This window comes from Monopterus albus, unplaced genomic scaffold (assembly GCF_001952655.1).
Source record: "Monopterus albus unplaced genomic scaffold, M_albus_1.0 scaffold85.1, whole genome shotgun sequence".
Classification (NCBI taxonomy): Eukaryota; Metazoa; Chordata; class Actinopteri; order Synbranchiformes; family Synbranchidae; genus Monopterus; species Monopterus albus.
Genome location: NW_018127965.1, coordinates 538,371 through 554,807, shown reverse-complemented (window position 1 = coordinate 554,807; position 16,437 = coordinate 538,371). Strand labels below are relative to the sequence as shown.

Genomic DNA, 16,437 nt, shown 5'->3' with positions numbered 1-16,437 from the left:
GTTCTTAGATACACACCACTAATCAACAGTCACACACCTTGACTTTTCCTCATGTTTTGACTATTGTTATGGTCAGCTGCAAGCTGGCATATCAGGTGACGTCACGGTTTGACGTTCCTGCGTAGTATGGGGCTAGCCCAAAATGATTAAAATTATATAGGTTTTATGGTCCAGGGGCTTTCATCTTCCAAGCTGCCTGCGCGCGGGTTGGTGGTGGGAGAGATCTGGACGTGTAATGTTAATTTTACCTGTGATCCTCTGAATAAACCAGTACGGTTATTTTTTATAAAATCTAAAGTGGTCTACTTCGTCTTTGTGAGTTCCTGGTTTGAAAGAGCCAGAAGGAGCTTTGTAAATGAAACAGAGCTTATAGTTACCAGTTTTGCAGCTGGCCCTAGCAGTAGTCAAGACATGAAGGAAATCAATGTGCATGTGTGTGTGTCTGTTGATTGAGGGGTGTGTAGCTAAAAACATTCTCACGACCTCTAGTACATGTCGTGACTTAAACATGAGAACATATTATGGCTAAGGCTACAGTTATACACATAATAATAATAATATTAAACACCCTGTCTGCTGACAGTCATCAACTCTTCTCTCTAGTATCTTTGACCAGATGTACCCTGTAGAAACTCATAAGCATGACTAAGTATTTAACAGTCTAACTAGACATCCTATCTCCACTAAACATTTCTAATACATAAAGTATCTAGCCAATATCTATCTGACTAAAAATACCTAACAGCAGAATAGATGAGCTGGCAATCTATACTACAATTTTTAAACATAGTATGACTGTGAGTGATCTTCAAATTGAACGTTTGGTGAATTTTCAGCATGTCACATAGATCTTATCTCGTAAACAGTGGGCACATATTTATGGCTCCCATCCGTCTGAGTTAATGAAAGCATTTGTAAAGCCTTGTAGGGCTCACCCATCTGTCTACGGTTGTGGTGTTGCAGTGTGTGTCATCAGTCTACAACAGCAAATTACAGTTTATTAGTACCAATACCAACAGTGACAAGATTTATCAAGGAAAACATCTCCTACTCTCCCTAATTGTCCCCCTCAGGACCCACTGTTATGCGGACCAGTAGTGATGGCCAGGCAGTCATTAGGACATCACACTTGAGCTGACGAGCGGAGAATTCAGGGGACATGTCCATCCTGATTGGTTAATTTGATGTGAGTAGAATAACACTCTGTGTGAGTCGACGAGATATTTATAGTCTGGATGAGGATATTCAGACACCCTCTTGTTTGTCTGTGTGCTTCTATTCTTGATCTCCTGATAGAGTGCTGCTCACCTGGCCAGTGGCGCAAGCGAGATGGGCCAGGATATGAATAGCTAGCAGGGAACAGATTACTGGAGGTGGAAAGGGCAAGTGAAGTTTGTGTGTCAAAGAGCAAGAGCGGATAGCTGATATTCAAGTGTCAGTCTCTCCTGGCCTGTGGGGAGAGTGACAAAGGGCGCAGGTCAGCCTGGCCTGGCTTTTTTGTTTCTGCTCAACAATGGCACCTTGTCTGATACGGATACACTGCCTGTCTGTCACTTTCACTCACTGATATTTTGTCACTTTTGTCCACACAGCCGGTGCTGCATGAGGCTAGCTTGTGCACCTTGCTCATGCACATGAATGTCACTGTATGTGTGTTTCTGTCGTCAGATTGTGATCTCCAGTCAGGTAGAATAAGCCGCGCTACCCGTTGTTCATGGCGATACCTCCCTCCTCCCACTCTCCACTTTATGCTGTTAACATCCTCAGGGGAGTGACAGATAGAAATCAGAATCTAAACTGGGCTCTCAACAGCTCAACACCCGCTCAATATCTGCTCCTGAATGCTGTGATCTTTTTAAAGGGCTTTGCCTTTAAACTATGAGACACCTCCCAGCCCACATCACCCATTGTCAAGTTTCCACTACTGTCTACTGCTGTGGGATTGCACACTAAAGCAGTTTGCCTCTGGAGTCCATGGTTTTGTCTCTTTCCCCCTCGCACCAGGAGCTTAAATCCCATCATTTTTCACACTGAGGACCATGCCTGTAAATCATGCTTTTGTCCCAATTGTTCTGGTGATCAAGTCTAACTTTTCTTTGCTGCCAATTAAAGGGCTTTGATGTCTATCTGCGAAATGGGTGAAGCTAGAAAAGCATCTCTCCTCTGCTGCCTCTCGGCAACCAAAGGCCAGAGTTGTGCTGGCAGAAGATAATCAGCATTTCTCACACAAACAAGATAAAAAAAAAGTGTGAGAAGGATTTACTCCAATCCTGCCTGTCAGACAGCCCACTAAACAGACAGGCGTATAATTTTGGCAGCAACACTAATGTGTTAATGGTTGTTGTTTCCTAAACTGATTTCCTTAATCCTCCACTTATTCTGTGCTTTGTAAACATGGAGGCTTGATTTTGTAATCTGGGAGGTCCCGTTGACACACACACACACACACACACACACACACACACACACACACACACACACACACATCCCAACAACTTGTCCCTCTAACCCCTTCCTCGTCAGCCACTGCCCTAATTAGTCAGAATTAAGATAAATGCCTGGGCCTCCCACGATCAATTGGTATTGAGCGGACCTTCGCTTGCCTCTGCCTGGGGGCCTCTCTTGGCCAGCAGATCATTTATATCAATCGCTTTTGTTTTCCTTTTCCTTCCCCCTTCCTGTTCTTCCATCCACCAAGTGCACGGCTCTGTCTGTTGGTTGGTGTGCAGAACGGACTGCAGTCAAAATGGCAAAGACTGGCAAGATAACTGCTACGGTTGTGTTGATGTCACAGGGACAAATGCTCAGAGAACCATCTGCCCATCACATGAAAATGTGTGTTATCATATCCATTTGTGTCCATTTGAGGATGTGTTTGGTGCTTTTTTTTAATGCCATTTCCTAACAAGCTCACCCTTTAGAAGCCTTTCCTTGCCCTTTGCTATTCTTGTTGCCCTTCACTCTAATATCTGTCTCTTCTCTCTTAATGCCTTTATAACTTGCTATTCTAGATAAGGAGAGGGAATATGTGTTCCATGCTTTTACTGATTTGACCTATTTGGACTAAGTAATTAATTGATTCAGAGGGATGTAAATCAGTATCTCTCCTGCTTACTGTATGTCATTCCCTTTTTCTTTACACCCACATTCTCTCTTTGTCATTGTGTTTGTGCCTTCTTGATTTTCGTCTATATGTGAGGACAGAAAGGCAGGACACTCGAGACACTAGATGTGTCACCCTGGATGCACACAGGGGCTGGTAAAAAGCATTGAAAACAGCAAGTTAAGGCATCACCTCTTACTGATTGTCTTTTGAAATAAAAGGAACATGCTTGACATGTAGCTTTGCACAGATGCTTTGACCTGCAGCGCTGCTTAGGGATGGATAACAGAGCCATGTCCTATTGTCTTTGTTTTGTTTTTTCACCTTCTGTTTTGCTTCCCAGTGATGCAGCTGGCCAATCATGACCCACATTGGATTTTTTTTTTCCTACTCGGATAAAGTTCAGTGAACCACTTCTCCATTAAGTTTTTATTTATTTATCTATTTTGCTGTATGTGGTTCCAAAACATTGCTTCTTGGTTTCTGCTGTAACCTGCTTCTTTAATTCTTGTTTCTCTACTCAGTGCCTAGAATCTACCGCTGCAAAAGTTACACACAGTATCAGTGAAATTCTTGTGTTATTTCTGGATTATTCTTTGGTCTACTCACACACGGCACCTTAGGGAAATCCATTTACAGGACAAATTAAATAGAGAAGAGGAAAGGGCACAGAGGCACACTTTTATTAGTTCATTTCTCCAAGGTTAATGATACAGAAGTGAACTGGCACTTACAACAGACATAGATCTACTTTGTCCTCTGTGTGCGTCTCTAAGGGTGACTGAGTTTGTACTTTGGTTAAGTATATGCCAGTAGTACATGAGAGTATTAGTTACTGACTGCTTCTACCCTGGAGGGGAGCTCAAACCTCTCCGGTCAGTTGCTGCTTCATGTTGCATGCTTTGTGTGTATGCCTGGAGTATTTGTTGTCCTGCATGCATGTAGTGCCAAGCTTGGATGGCACACCACAGCACTTTAGCCATCCATGGGTTGGCAGCTGGACCCTTGGTTAGGGGCTTCTGCTTTGTGCCGTGGAGTGTAGCGGTACGCCTTTGATGTGATCCGCTTGGGGCTTAGTCCAGAGGAGTAAACCTTGGCTAACTGACTTAAGCCAAGTGGCTAAGCTAAGATGAACCTCCGGCTCCAGTTTAGGCTCGTATGCACAAACGGTGGCAGTGCCAGATGAGCTCGCTATATCTGCTCAAGAGTCCATTTTTTGTGTGTGCATGCATATGGTGTTTGAAGGGGCTGAATGTTTTTATTTGGTCATCTCTCTGACTCACCCCCAAGGCCCTGGCCCTCTACTTCTCACACACTCCATTTTTCTCTCTGTATTTCTACTTTGAACTCTGGGTCAGAGGGGATATAAAAGAGAGAAGGGAAACGGAGCACGAGGAGGAAAGTTGCTCTATATCATCTTCATGGATTAATGGGAGGAAAAGTGGGACTATTAATCCTCCTCTTACTCTGCACTGTGGAGTACATAGGATATGATGGAGACCAAGTGCCATATAAATATTAAACATGTGTATCCTTTTACAGGTTTGTGCATTCACCTATATTTTCTGCTTATTATCAGGCTATAATGAGTCACAGGGGAAACACGATTTCCTGCTCTCTCTCTCTCTCTCTCTGTATGCGCATGTTTGATTGGTTTAATGGTTGGCAACCACTTGTGTATTTCTCCCTAATTTGCCATTGTGAATACTATTCAATTAAGTGGCCTAAGTTTGTTTTGCTCCCTAACTCCCTGCTGTGCTTGCATTACTATACTACTTGGGCCGTAAGCAATCAAAGAGAGAGAGATACAGGGATTTATAGGAACAGGGACTGCAGTATCATGTTTTAACAGAGAAGCACATCAGGTGATGCTGATGAAGAAGGATGTTGTGAAGGGAGATGAATGCCTCGGCCCATAGGGGTTGTACCAGTCTGAGCGATGGTTCCCATCAGACGGGCTGCAGTGGAGAGTTAACTGTGGTTAGCTTGACCACCTGCCAGGTTCACTGGCTGTTTGAGCCGTTGCAGATGGCACAGGCAGCAGCACTGATGTCGCACGTTATACTATTATGGACGTGGCGAGAAACAGATGCAGTATGCGGTGTTTATCCTGTTAAATTTTGCTTTTTGAGACTGTGCTGTTGATCAGCTGATCCTTCACGAGATGAGTACACATAGACAAACCACTGATGTATGCTGGGTAGATTTTACTCCGGTGCCCCACACCGGCACTTCAGCATCCTTTACAGTAACTGATCACTGGCCACTGGCATTAAAAAGAAAAGCCTGCATTATAGCGAAATGATTGCTTATCATATGCTGCTAAGACTAAAAATTTGGTGTATTTAATTGAGGCTAATGTTATTTACCAGGAAACATATACTGTTCTGGAGCATCAAAGTGGACATTCAACCAGGGATGAACAGAAGATTTTGGTCATTGATTTCTAGGCACACAACAAGCCCATCACCCAACAACTTTATATGTGTCTTTAATATTGTGTGTGTAGTCTTTTGGGACTTTTATTAACATGAGAAGAGGTCTGAGGAGGCTGACACAGCTATATGTCACTATATATTACTGTGAACTGTCTACAGACTCCTTTATACAATGCAAGCCTGTGCTACTGTATGTGGACCCAGATGTTACAGTCAACAGTGTCCTTTCAGTCCTCCTACCTCATAGCTGCTCCCCCAGAAGCTGCTCAGTAACTGAAAGTGCAGCACATCTAGAGAGAAAGAAGCAGCCTGCTCTCTCTGCTTCATGATGTATTCACAACCAGAACATGTTGTTTTGAGCTCCACATGACAGATTCTTGTTAGCCTAAATCCTGAATAATCAGATGTTGCAGGGGCCTCCAGCTCCAGCCTGTGGGGCCACAGAGAGACAGCGTGCCCAGGGAACCTTGTGGGTCCTGCTGTGAGTGGGGGACTGTTTGACTGCTGCGTCTGTCTATCAGGAGATTTGTGTGAATGCTAGGGGCACAGAGTGGAGACAGTGTCAGTGCAATACCCTTGACGGTGATGTGATTGAGTAGACAGCCACGACCCGCTCCTTTCTTTACCCGCCACCCATCTTTTTCCCCCTACATCTCCACCCACCCCCCTGCATAACAGTTCCCTGAGAGTGAGTGATCACTTAAACAGCACTGGTTATTATACCTAAACACATCCTAGTAATTTATGCATGATTGCCTGGCAATCTGAGGCAATTCATCATCCTCTTTCCTATCTTTCTTTCTTTAATCTGTTGGTGTCTTGTTGCTCTGGACTTTAATCTATAGGGCTATTAAGAATGCCTGTGTAGTAATGGCTCAGTTCAAGTGACAGCATGACATTGGCGCTGTCATTGCTGTGCTAAGGTTTGGGATCCTTGAGGACCAGATCTGGCCTCCTTCGCTGCAGTGAAATGTATGCCAATGTAATGTATTAAATGGAATGCAAAATTTGAGTGTTCTTTTTAACCATGATAGTATATTCATTGGGAATGGTCATTAACATGGAGCATATGATGTACTCTAAATTTAAACGTTGGTCTGCAGCATTGTACAGTTAGTTAAAGTGGTGAAAATAAATTGAGTGATTGAATTAGATTGTTTATTAGACGATGTTGGCAGGAAGTAGAGCATGTCAACAATATGTTGCAGCATTTTCCAAACTGCTTTGACTGGCCCGAAGGGATGCATATTGATGACTGATAATCACTGAAGATGCCCTCGTTGTTTGTGGAGGACAGCATGTTTATTACTGTGTATGGTTTGTGAAGTTTGTTTTTCACACATCAGCAAGTAGCTCAAATATATGGCACCAATACAGGGAAGCTGTGTCATACTTCTGTGCATGTGTGCTGGTAGACGATATGAAATGTCCTGTGTGAGACAGTGGTGTTAACTTTTGTTAACAGAGGTGTTGACTTTTGTGTTATGGAGGAGTATCCATTTGTGACTTCAAGGCATGGCTAATGGATGCCGACCTCGCTCTGTGTTCTCTATCTGTTCCATTCAGGATCAATCAACGCAGGGATGTATCTTGATTTACCCCTCTGTCCCTCTTCACCTCCTGCTTGTAGAGCAGAGCACCAGAGTGCACCTGGGCCTGTAGCAGGACATTTTAATCTGCCTGGGCTTAGTGGAAGATAAATTGAGAATTGAACAGCATGGGTAAGAATGAGATAAGAGAAGGAAACAGCTCAATAGACAATCACACAAAATGGGCCACAAATAGTGACCCCGACTTATCTGAATCATAATCTTTACTTATGTAATTGGTCTTCTTTCAAGCTATTTAATTCACACTGGAGAGTGCAATATTATTAATGTGTGTGTGTGTGTGTGGGGGGGGGCATGCCAACAGTAGAATTATTCAACAACCTAGACTTCTTTCCTGAAGAAAATGTATTACTCATTATGTGTTACATAATGGAGTCTCTAGTTTAGCACCACCTGCAAGTTGATACTCATTTTTAGGGAAATAAATAGCTGAAGGTAGTCACACACATTTTGGATCATGTAATTTCTTCTGCTGGTTCAGTTCTTTTTTTGACATTACTATTATTTGCTTTCTGGTAGAGAGTTAGTTGACAGTATCAGCATTTCCAAAACTGTCACTCTATTCCTTTAAAAGAGTAATGTTACCCCACTTTTATGGAGTGACAGTAATAACCAACAACTGTAATGTCTTGTTACTCACTGTATTAGCGTGCGGTTCCTTAAGTCTCTCTCTCTCTCTCTCACTTATTAATCCCTTGCTCTTTTCAGTGCCAATATGTTTTGAGGCAAAGTCTTACCTAAGTCATTTTTGCCTCAGTAAGTTGAATTTCTTGTTAGGGACATGTACGCTGACACAGATGGTTGGGGTTATGTTAAGAATACCCAGATGGTATTCAGAAATATATGAGTCATATTTCAGTCAGTCTGTAAGAGTACAGAGCTGCATCTTCCATTTACCCTGGTGTGACAGTGAACAGAGACAAAGTCAAGCCAAACAAGTAACACTTTTTCCGTGTTTAGTTTGTATCCCTGGATTAAGATTGATTTCTAGTATCTGTTCTCTTAACACAGAAACACTTAAAAGTTATCTCATCGGTCAGCTAAACATTCCTGACAATGAAGTAATCTACCCTAAAGACACCTTGCTGATTTGTTTCTTATTTCGTCGTCCTTGTATGTGTGTGTTTGTGGGAGTATAGGCGTGTGGCCCGTGTGTCCTCTTTTGCATCTGTTTGTCTGAGTCTGAAACCACGTGGGTAAATTTTTTTGGATTGCACCACCAAACATTTCATTGACACTCACAGCAGCAGTCAGTGCATTGATTTCCCATTGGTCGATGCCAGTTTAGTTTACAGAAGGAGGTGCAGAGGTAAAATGTTTGATTTCTTTTTTTTCCTAGCAGCAACGGTCACACCATTCTTTGCATCTTCTTTCAAATAAGATAGCAAGACACTAACTTTGCAAATCTTGACCAAAGTAACTTTTGCCTGTACTGCTAGATTTTGTCTAAAACATTACAACTGAAGCCAAAATATAGGACCACAGAAAGGCCTGATGTATATGTCAGCATTCTTGTCTGGTGATAGGCTCTTAGTCTACTGTCTTCTATAAAGGGGAAGTTGTACTGTCGCTCCTGACTCCCTCCTGCTCAGAAGTTGTCGTTTCCTTGTGAATAAATATAAATTGTCAGCTTCAAAAATGATATCCAGGAAACATGTCTTTTCTTCATCCACTGGGACCTTGAAAGTCCAAATTGTGGCCAGTGTGAAGTAGCAGCAGAGCACAGGAAAAAGCATCTGACAGCCTGAGGCTGAGTACTGAAGCTAAGAGACTTTTCAGTCAAGACAAACATACCTCACTTTATGATGTGCTATCATTTTCTCAGAATAATGATTTAAAAAATGCTGAGACAAAATCTGGAGTGAATTTTATTCTGTTCTGTACATCTTGTTATGTAATTGTAGAGCAGAGTTAAAGCTAATTACATTGCTTTCACTATAGTCAATTTGCTTGAAGTCAGAAGCAAGCAGTCATTAGCAGAAATGCATGTTTAGGCATTGTTTTTCACATTCGGATTTAATGCCCATGATTGCAACTACATGAGAACTAATAGTAAATACTAATGGAGGACTGGCCCATGTTTTATGAACACTTATGGTTGGAGGGGAGTAATGTTGCTCAAAGCTATTGGGGTTTGGCTTCCTTGCTGGTGTTGTTGCCCTCAGAACATCATCTTCTCACATGGAAGACCAAGCCTGCTGGACATGTTTGCCTTTTAGATGGTCCCATGATGATTCAATGTGACATTTTTCTTTCATCAGCCTGTCTTCTCATCCATGGTCTTTCATCAGACCTTCTCTCCCTTTTCCCCAGAGCTCTGTGCTATGACCTGAGAGCCTTCCACTTGTTTTAAACAGTGATAATAAGGAAAGCAAGTGAGTATTAAGGGGTTTCTAAGAAATCATTTTTAAAATGTTTTATTTGCACCTATTTTTATTTACACCTATTTTTCATCTTTGTGGTGGAGTGCAGCTGAAATGATCTTTGAACTTGCATTACCAGTTCTGGTTTTTGGAGACATAGTTGTCATTGTAGGTTTAAGTGTTTGTGACAAACTGACAAATTCAGAGGCTCTATGTCACAGCCTTTGTCACATATCCTTTCTTTCTAACAACCTCTTGGTGGCTCCTTTCCTATTCGGACAGAGCTGGCAGAGAAGGCCTGGCGGACAGCTCTGGCTTAGGGCTTAGATAGAAGACAGATAGTAGAGAGGCAGGAAAGGAGACATGCTGTAATCACAGAGATGGAAGGATGATGTCAATCATGGCGTCTGCCAGCCGGGTAGGAAGGAGGGCTGAATGCAGCCAGAATTGAAGGATCTTCAGTGTCATAACAGGAGCCACCCTGTTTCTCCTTAGTCTCTTGGGAGAATCAATCTCCCTATGCTATAAATGCACGCACTCTTCTTATGCTATTCATCATCCAACTTTATCCTCCTACCAATACTCTTTGACCTCTTCTTATCTTAATCATTGCTCGAAGTTGGACTACAAAGTGGCAGACGGTTTAGTATGAGTCAGAAATTTACTTCAGCTTTTTGGTGTATTAAAAACTCTAATGCTTAGATGAAGGCTTTATATCTACAACCATGCTAGCCGTTCTGTGTACTGTACTGTGCAACAGAGCTTTGAGCAAACTTCTAATATCAGCATGCTAACATGCTCACAATGACAGCTTTAACATGCTGATGTTTAGCAGGTATAATGTAACCCTAACCCTATAAAGACAGACAACCACTCACACTCAACCTAACCTGCATTTCTTTGGACTGTGGCAGGAAGCCAGAGTACCCAAAGGAAACCCACACAGACACAGGGCGAACATGCAAAGGTCCCCTTTGTGATTTGAACCTTCTTGCTGCAAGGCTGTAGTGCCAACCACTGTACCACTTGGCACCAAAATGCAGCAAATTAAAAAAATTAGATTATGGATTACAAGTTTGACTTATCAGTCTTATACATTAAAATAGCAGCTGCATACACTGAACGTGCTGTAAGGCAATGACGTCCCATGTCTTTTCTCCACAGTCTCAGGGAAGCAGAGAAATAAAAGGGAATTTTATTTCAGACAGGTATTTTACTCGAGAACCTCTGGGGGGCCTGTCCTGACAGTACTACTTCAGAACCCCCTGTAAAAAGTGAGGTGGGCTTGTCACTACCAAGTCCCCACGGATGTGTCAGAGAGCTTCAGACTTTTAACTCTTTATTTTTTCATCCATATTTATGTGTTTGCATATTTCATTTCCTCCTTTCTTACTTTGGGCAACGTTTATAATCAGAGTCCATCTGGTATTTAGTGGTTTCTCAAAAGATGGTGATTTAATTCTTATTTGTCGTTGCTTGTTTCCCCTGATGACTTTGTGAGAAAGGAATATTATCTTGTCCTTTGCTGCTTTAACTCACAGTAAAAGAAGTCCTAAGATATTGTACTCTGAAAATAATAGAAGCTTATCTTTCAGTTAAAAAGAGCACACACAAATGTCCTTCATAATATTTAGCCTTTTTCTGGTTGCTATGATTACATTTTGATTTGTTAGCATGATAGATAGGTCTTTGGTGCCGCCCAGCCTCATTTTAACTTTCTCTAACTGACTGTGTGTAGTAATTAATCATCAACGCTGTACTTAAAAGATTATTAATATCTTAATAATAGACAGTTAATTCTTGCATCGGAGACAGGATATTATGCTGTTTTTTTTTTCTGTATTTCACTGAGTCATTTCTCTGACTACAGTCAGTATCAGTCTGTTTTTTCCTTACATAAAATTACATCAGGTGCCTACAACATTCCCAACACAAAGAGATCTTCATTTATTTCTGTCATGTATATCAGGTTATGAAATGCTGTTAACTCTCCATGAAACAATTTGATTTAAGTCAACAGATTAGTTTCCTCCTCCTATTCTCTATTTTCTATTCTCTTCTGCCTTTCTGTTTTCTAAATCTTCCTCTCACTCAGCCTTCCTTTCCGTTTTCATGCATCAGAACAGCTTGATGGTTTGACAGGATGGGTCCTAGAAACTTGCTGCCTCTCTCCAGACCCTCCGAAGTCTCTGCTCCCTCACTGAACTGTTATCTGCCCCATTTCTGGGCTTTTCCATGGCAACTAGGAGCCAGTGAGCATATGAGTGAAGAGTGAATGAGGTCTCCAGTGCAAGCAGTGTCTTGTCTCAGACAGCTGTCTGCTAAAAAGACAAAGAGAAGTGAAGAAACAAAGAGGAAAAGAAAAGTTTGGGGGAAGTTGCTTTCCCCCTTTAGCATGAAAAACAACTTAAATGGATGTAAACCACTGCACAATGATCTGCAGATGCATTCAGTAAACCCTTTGACCATTTTCAGTCCTTGAGTCATTGCTCACTGCAACGATTAAAAAAAAAGAACCACTAACACTGCTACGCCAATGAACACATAATACCGTTTTCTTATGATTGACTCCGAAGCAACCTGTTCACTTGACGCAAGCTGTAACCACTGACTGACAGTCCTCAGTGGAAGTAACCCACATTTCACTGTATTTTAGGCTTAATGTCAGTTGTAAGGCCTTACCAAAACATATGGTTCTCTCCTCTTGACATGTATCAAATGGAGCCTGGTTCCCTGGAAAGCTAAGATGTACATTTTCTTTCTTTATTTTTTTTATACAAGAACCTCTCTTCACAATCCTTAGCCCCTCCTCTCCAGGCTATTCTCTCGGATGCGGAGCGACAAGGCGACTTTAAAGTCGGGTTATGCCTGCGTCTTCTGTAGGATTACACCAGAATCCCAATGGTTTTAAACAGTCACACTCTGCCACTCAAAGCAAGACATTTTTGTTTGGAGCATTTATTAAAGCAGCTTGGGAGTCCGTGGTGACAAGTGAAGCGTTTTGTAGAAACGAAATGGAGGAAAGAGAGGAACAGAACTCAGCAACGAGGGTTTTCCTTTTTAAAAGTTTCACTCTGAAGACTTTCATAGCCTTTGTCACTCTGTTTAGAAATATAGTCACAAACAGCCCAGGGACACGGCGGCCCAGAGGACTGTGAAGGAACAAACAGTCAGAGGCAAACAGTCAGAGGCAATCTGTCAGTAGCGATAGCCATGACTTCATAGGAATGTTTTCCTAGTAAGACTGTTACGTGGGATGGAGGAAAGGGGCCCTCCCCATCTTTAGCGCTTGTAAAAGGGCTGAGTCTTTCCTTCCTACATCCAACGTAATCAAGAGGGAGGAGAGGGCAGGTCATGTCTCTGAGTACAGAAAAGAAGCATTACATGCTCATGGACCAAGGGAATGCCAAAAATAAAGCACAGTCCATTTGGCGGAAGGTCATCTTTGCTTTCTTGTGCATGTTTTTCATACTTTTCATCAATGCAAAATCTAAATGCCGAAAAAAATAGTGTATCATTTTTGCAAGTGCATCTGAGGGCATCCTTGTGGCTTAAACCTCCAATAACTGATATTTTTTTGGCCACTCGGGTGCAGCAAAACAAGTTGTGAACACAATATTGACATCACTTTTAAGTTGATGTGCTGAACCTGTTAGCAAACAAGCATGTTTTCACATTGTCAGTTGACATAATGTATAAAATGATGATAGCCACTTCAAAGTAATGGAAAGAGTTTATAAAGGTAGCTGTGTTTCAATACAGAGAACTTCATCCTGTATATACGTACTATGTAGTGCATAACATAAAATTTCTTTGGTTTTGGAAAATATCTATGTCCCTAATGAAGATGTAATTTACAGTAATTTTAAGATGACTTTAATTGTGTGTGGGATCAGCATTCAAAATACTGCACAAAAGACATATTATCATTGTCAACATCCCAAAAGCTATTATGTGCATGTTGCACACTGGTGTGTCTGATTTGGCCTTAGCCAGTTCTTTCATTCCACCTAGAGTAAACAATAGCCATTCTTTTGTTCATTTCACCATTAAATCTATTCAGTGTTTAACAACAAGCTAACAGTCAAATGCTATGTGCATGACAGCATTGTGTCGCTCTGTCCATGGTTTCCCCAGTGTAATTCATTGTGTCCAGCTTGTGAAAATAGAGAAGCGCTCTCCTGCAAACTGCCTGCTCTGTCAGCTTTACAGTGTTTATCTATTCCTTCTGTCACTCCCAGCTCATCGGCGAAATGGTTGGTGAGAGTATGGATCCGGTTCATGACAATATATCATTTATGACAAGTACACACAGTAATCTATTTTAAACAGCAGGCTATGATGCTGATGATGCATGACAGAAGAGGGTATACAGTACACCCACTTATGGGCGTGCATATAGATAATCAATTTTCATCATTTTAACCACTGTAGGAAAAAATGAATCTTTCCAGGGGCTGCTCAGTATTGTAGTCTTTGAACTTATAATGAGTAATATACATTGTGAGTTTCTGTATCGACACCCCTGACGGTTTTAGAATACTGGAAAATCAGGCGAAGTCTAAATTGAAACATGATGGTGGAGATGCTTCTAACATTTAGTTGACATTCATCTTATTGGTCAGAGCACAAAGCACTGCTGTAGTTGTAGTAGTGAAATAAATAATGGAGTAAAAATTGAACTGTATCTACTAAATTAAGGTGAAAAATGAATCCGGGTCAGACAGGGCCGAACGGAACACAAGGGTTTAAGTTAGTAAATTAAATTTAGTTCCCTGTGCTCTAAGGTGCTGTTCCTTCCCACCCCGTTTTCCATCTTTTTCTGCCTCCCTTTCCCAGTATCCCATCATCACCCTCTCATTGCTGTGCTCTCAGTGGTAGTCAGCCCATGAATTCCAGACTGTTCTTTGGAGATATCTGTGAGCTTTCTTCTTGCTCCCAGACCCTGGTGATACAATTTCAATCTGCCTTGCGGTTTGAAAGGGGCTGCCAGGTGCTTTTGGCTCAACCATATGTCCTCTGCCACTCTGTTTGACAGTGGGGTGGCGTTTTCAAGATGAAGCTCTCTGGAGCTACCTCTGAGAACTACTCTCCCTGAAACTCAGTTGGCTGACATGTGGCAAAAACAAAACCCATCAAAACTAAACCCCATCCATCCTTAACTCCTCTTTGCACTAGCCCTGAGCGTGGTTCAGATATAAGGATGGCAGTGAGTTTTTCAGTGGGTCCCTGTGGGGTCAGAAAAATGGATCCTGTTTCACTGAGCCTATTGGCTTGGTGTGGCGCAGTGACCGCAACGCCATCTTTGGCTCAGAGTCTGTCAGTCAGTCACAGTCTGCTGGTCCGCAGCTCCAGTGGTCAGGCGGGAGTTCAGCCTTTTTTTGTGTCTTTGTCTGAATGTTTCTCTGACTGCCAGACACTTCTTCCAACTCTGGAACCTCTGTCTGTGTCTCTCTGTTTCCGATCCAGGGCTGTGATTCTGTGCTGAACTGGTCACACCGTCAGTCCAGCCGCTGCTCCTGCCTCCAGGTAAGGCCTGTAAGCCCAGTGATAGTTCTGCTAGCACAAAGGCACAGTCAAACACATACATACACACACAAACATCAGAGTTTGAAACCACTTGACAACACTTAACAATAAACAGCAGCCTGTGTCTTACACTGCAGAATAGCGGCATACGCAGCAGCTAAATGTCCCCCTTGATTTGTATACTAAAACTCTCCAGTGTAAGACAGGCTGTTGTTTTTTGTTAACAGAACAAACAACAACAACACCAGGGATTCTTATGCTGAGACTGACATGTGGGACTGGCTGTCCCTTATCATGTGCAGAATCTGTTGTGCCATTAGTTTGTTCACATCAGCAGACACACATTTTTCCAGAGGTCCATGCATCCCGGCAGTGTCCTGAAGTTACCAAGACTGCAGGATATATTGTCTGACAGACTGTAAATGTGAGGAAGAGGAGCCTTCATCAGCCATCACCTCTGTGAGATGAAAGGCCCCGAAAGCAGCCAGCCACCCTGCTGGACACTGCTCAGCTGTTATAAGAAGTGTTTGACAGGAATGGCAGGTACTTGACCTTCTCTCCAGCGTTTTCTCCCTCTCACACTTTCTCACTTTTGGCACTTGTTCTGTGTCATAGTTTCACCTCGCAGTCTCTTGGGGGTTGTCAGGGGGTCCCAGTCCTCTGTACTATTCCTGCATTTGTTGTTTTTTAATTCTCTTTATTTTTAGTAAATACAGTAGAGGAAGCTTTGCAGTGGTGTTGATCTTGCTGGTGTGCAGTCATGCATTCTGTGCCATATTACTGCAGAGGTTCGGGTCCCGGGTCTCAGGAGAATTTGTGGGTGTGTGGATGTCAAAGGTCAAGGGAGAATGAGGGAGAGGAGAGAAATAAAGGGGGAGAATTGCTGCTTTGGGGATAAGTAAAAAGCAAAGGATCAAATTACATAAACATGGGTCTTGTGTCTGATGTGGAGTTGCATGAAGGATAGCATTACGAAAACATCCACTGGCTACATCAGGGGAGATTTACAGTGGCAAACATGGATGGTTGCCTACTGTATTCTGAGCCTAGATCTCCATGTCTGGGTGTGGAAGGCAGTTGAATTTTTAACAGCCTTGATGCACATTTCCATTTTTCCGGCAGACAGTGTCCCATGTATTCATCTCTCCTAACAATGGCGAAATGTCAGCATACTTTCAGGCTGCTCTAAATTAAACATTCATTCCCTCTGAGTATACAGCTATAGAGCTGTTCTTGCCATCCCCTCCCACACTATTTTTCTATTTTCACATGGAGGGCTTTGGCTAAACGAAGAACAAGACACTTTTTCTCACTTTGGACCAGATGGTAAGGGTGTAGAGTAGAGCATTTAGATTTTTTGTTTGTTAGTTTACTAATATACCAAATGACAATTT

General features: G+C 42.3%; 1 long non-coding RNA gene across 1 annotated transcript in view; it reads left to right on the top strand.

Moving 5' to 3' along the window:
* Window positions 1–14,982: 14,982 nt before the first annotated feature.
* The window catches only part of LOC109964229 (uncharacterized), a 66,813-nt gene continuing 65,358 nt past the window's right edge, over window positions 14,983–16,437 (top strand). Inside the window, exons 1-2 of the long non-coding RNA XR_002275483.1 lie at window positions 14,983–15,043; window positions 15,397–15,586. This is a non-coding gene — a long non-coding RNA (uncharacterized LOC109964229). The remainder of the gene's footprint in view (window positions 15,044–15,396; window positions 15,587–16,437) is intronic.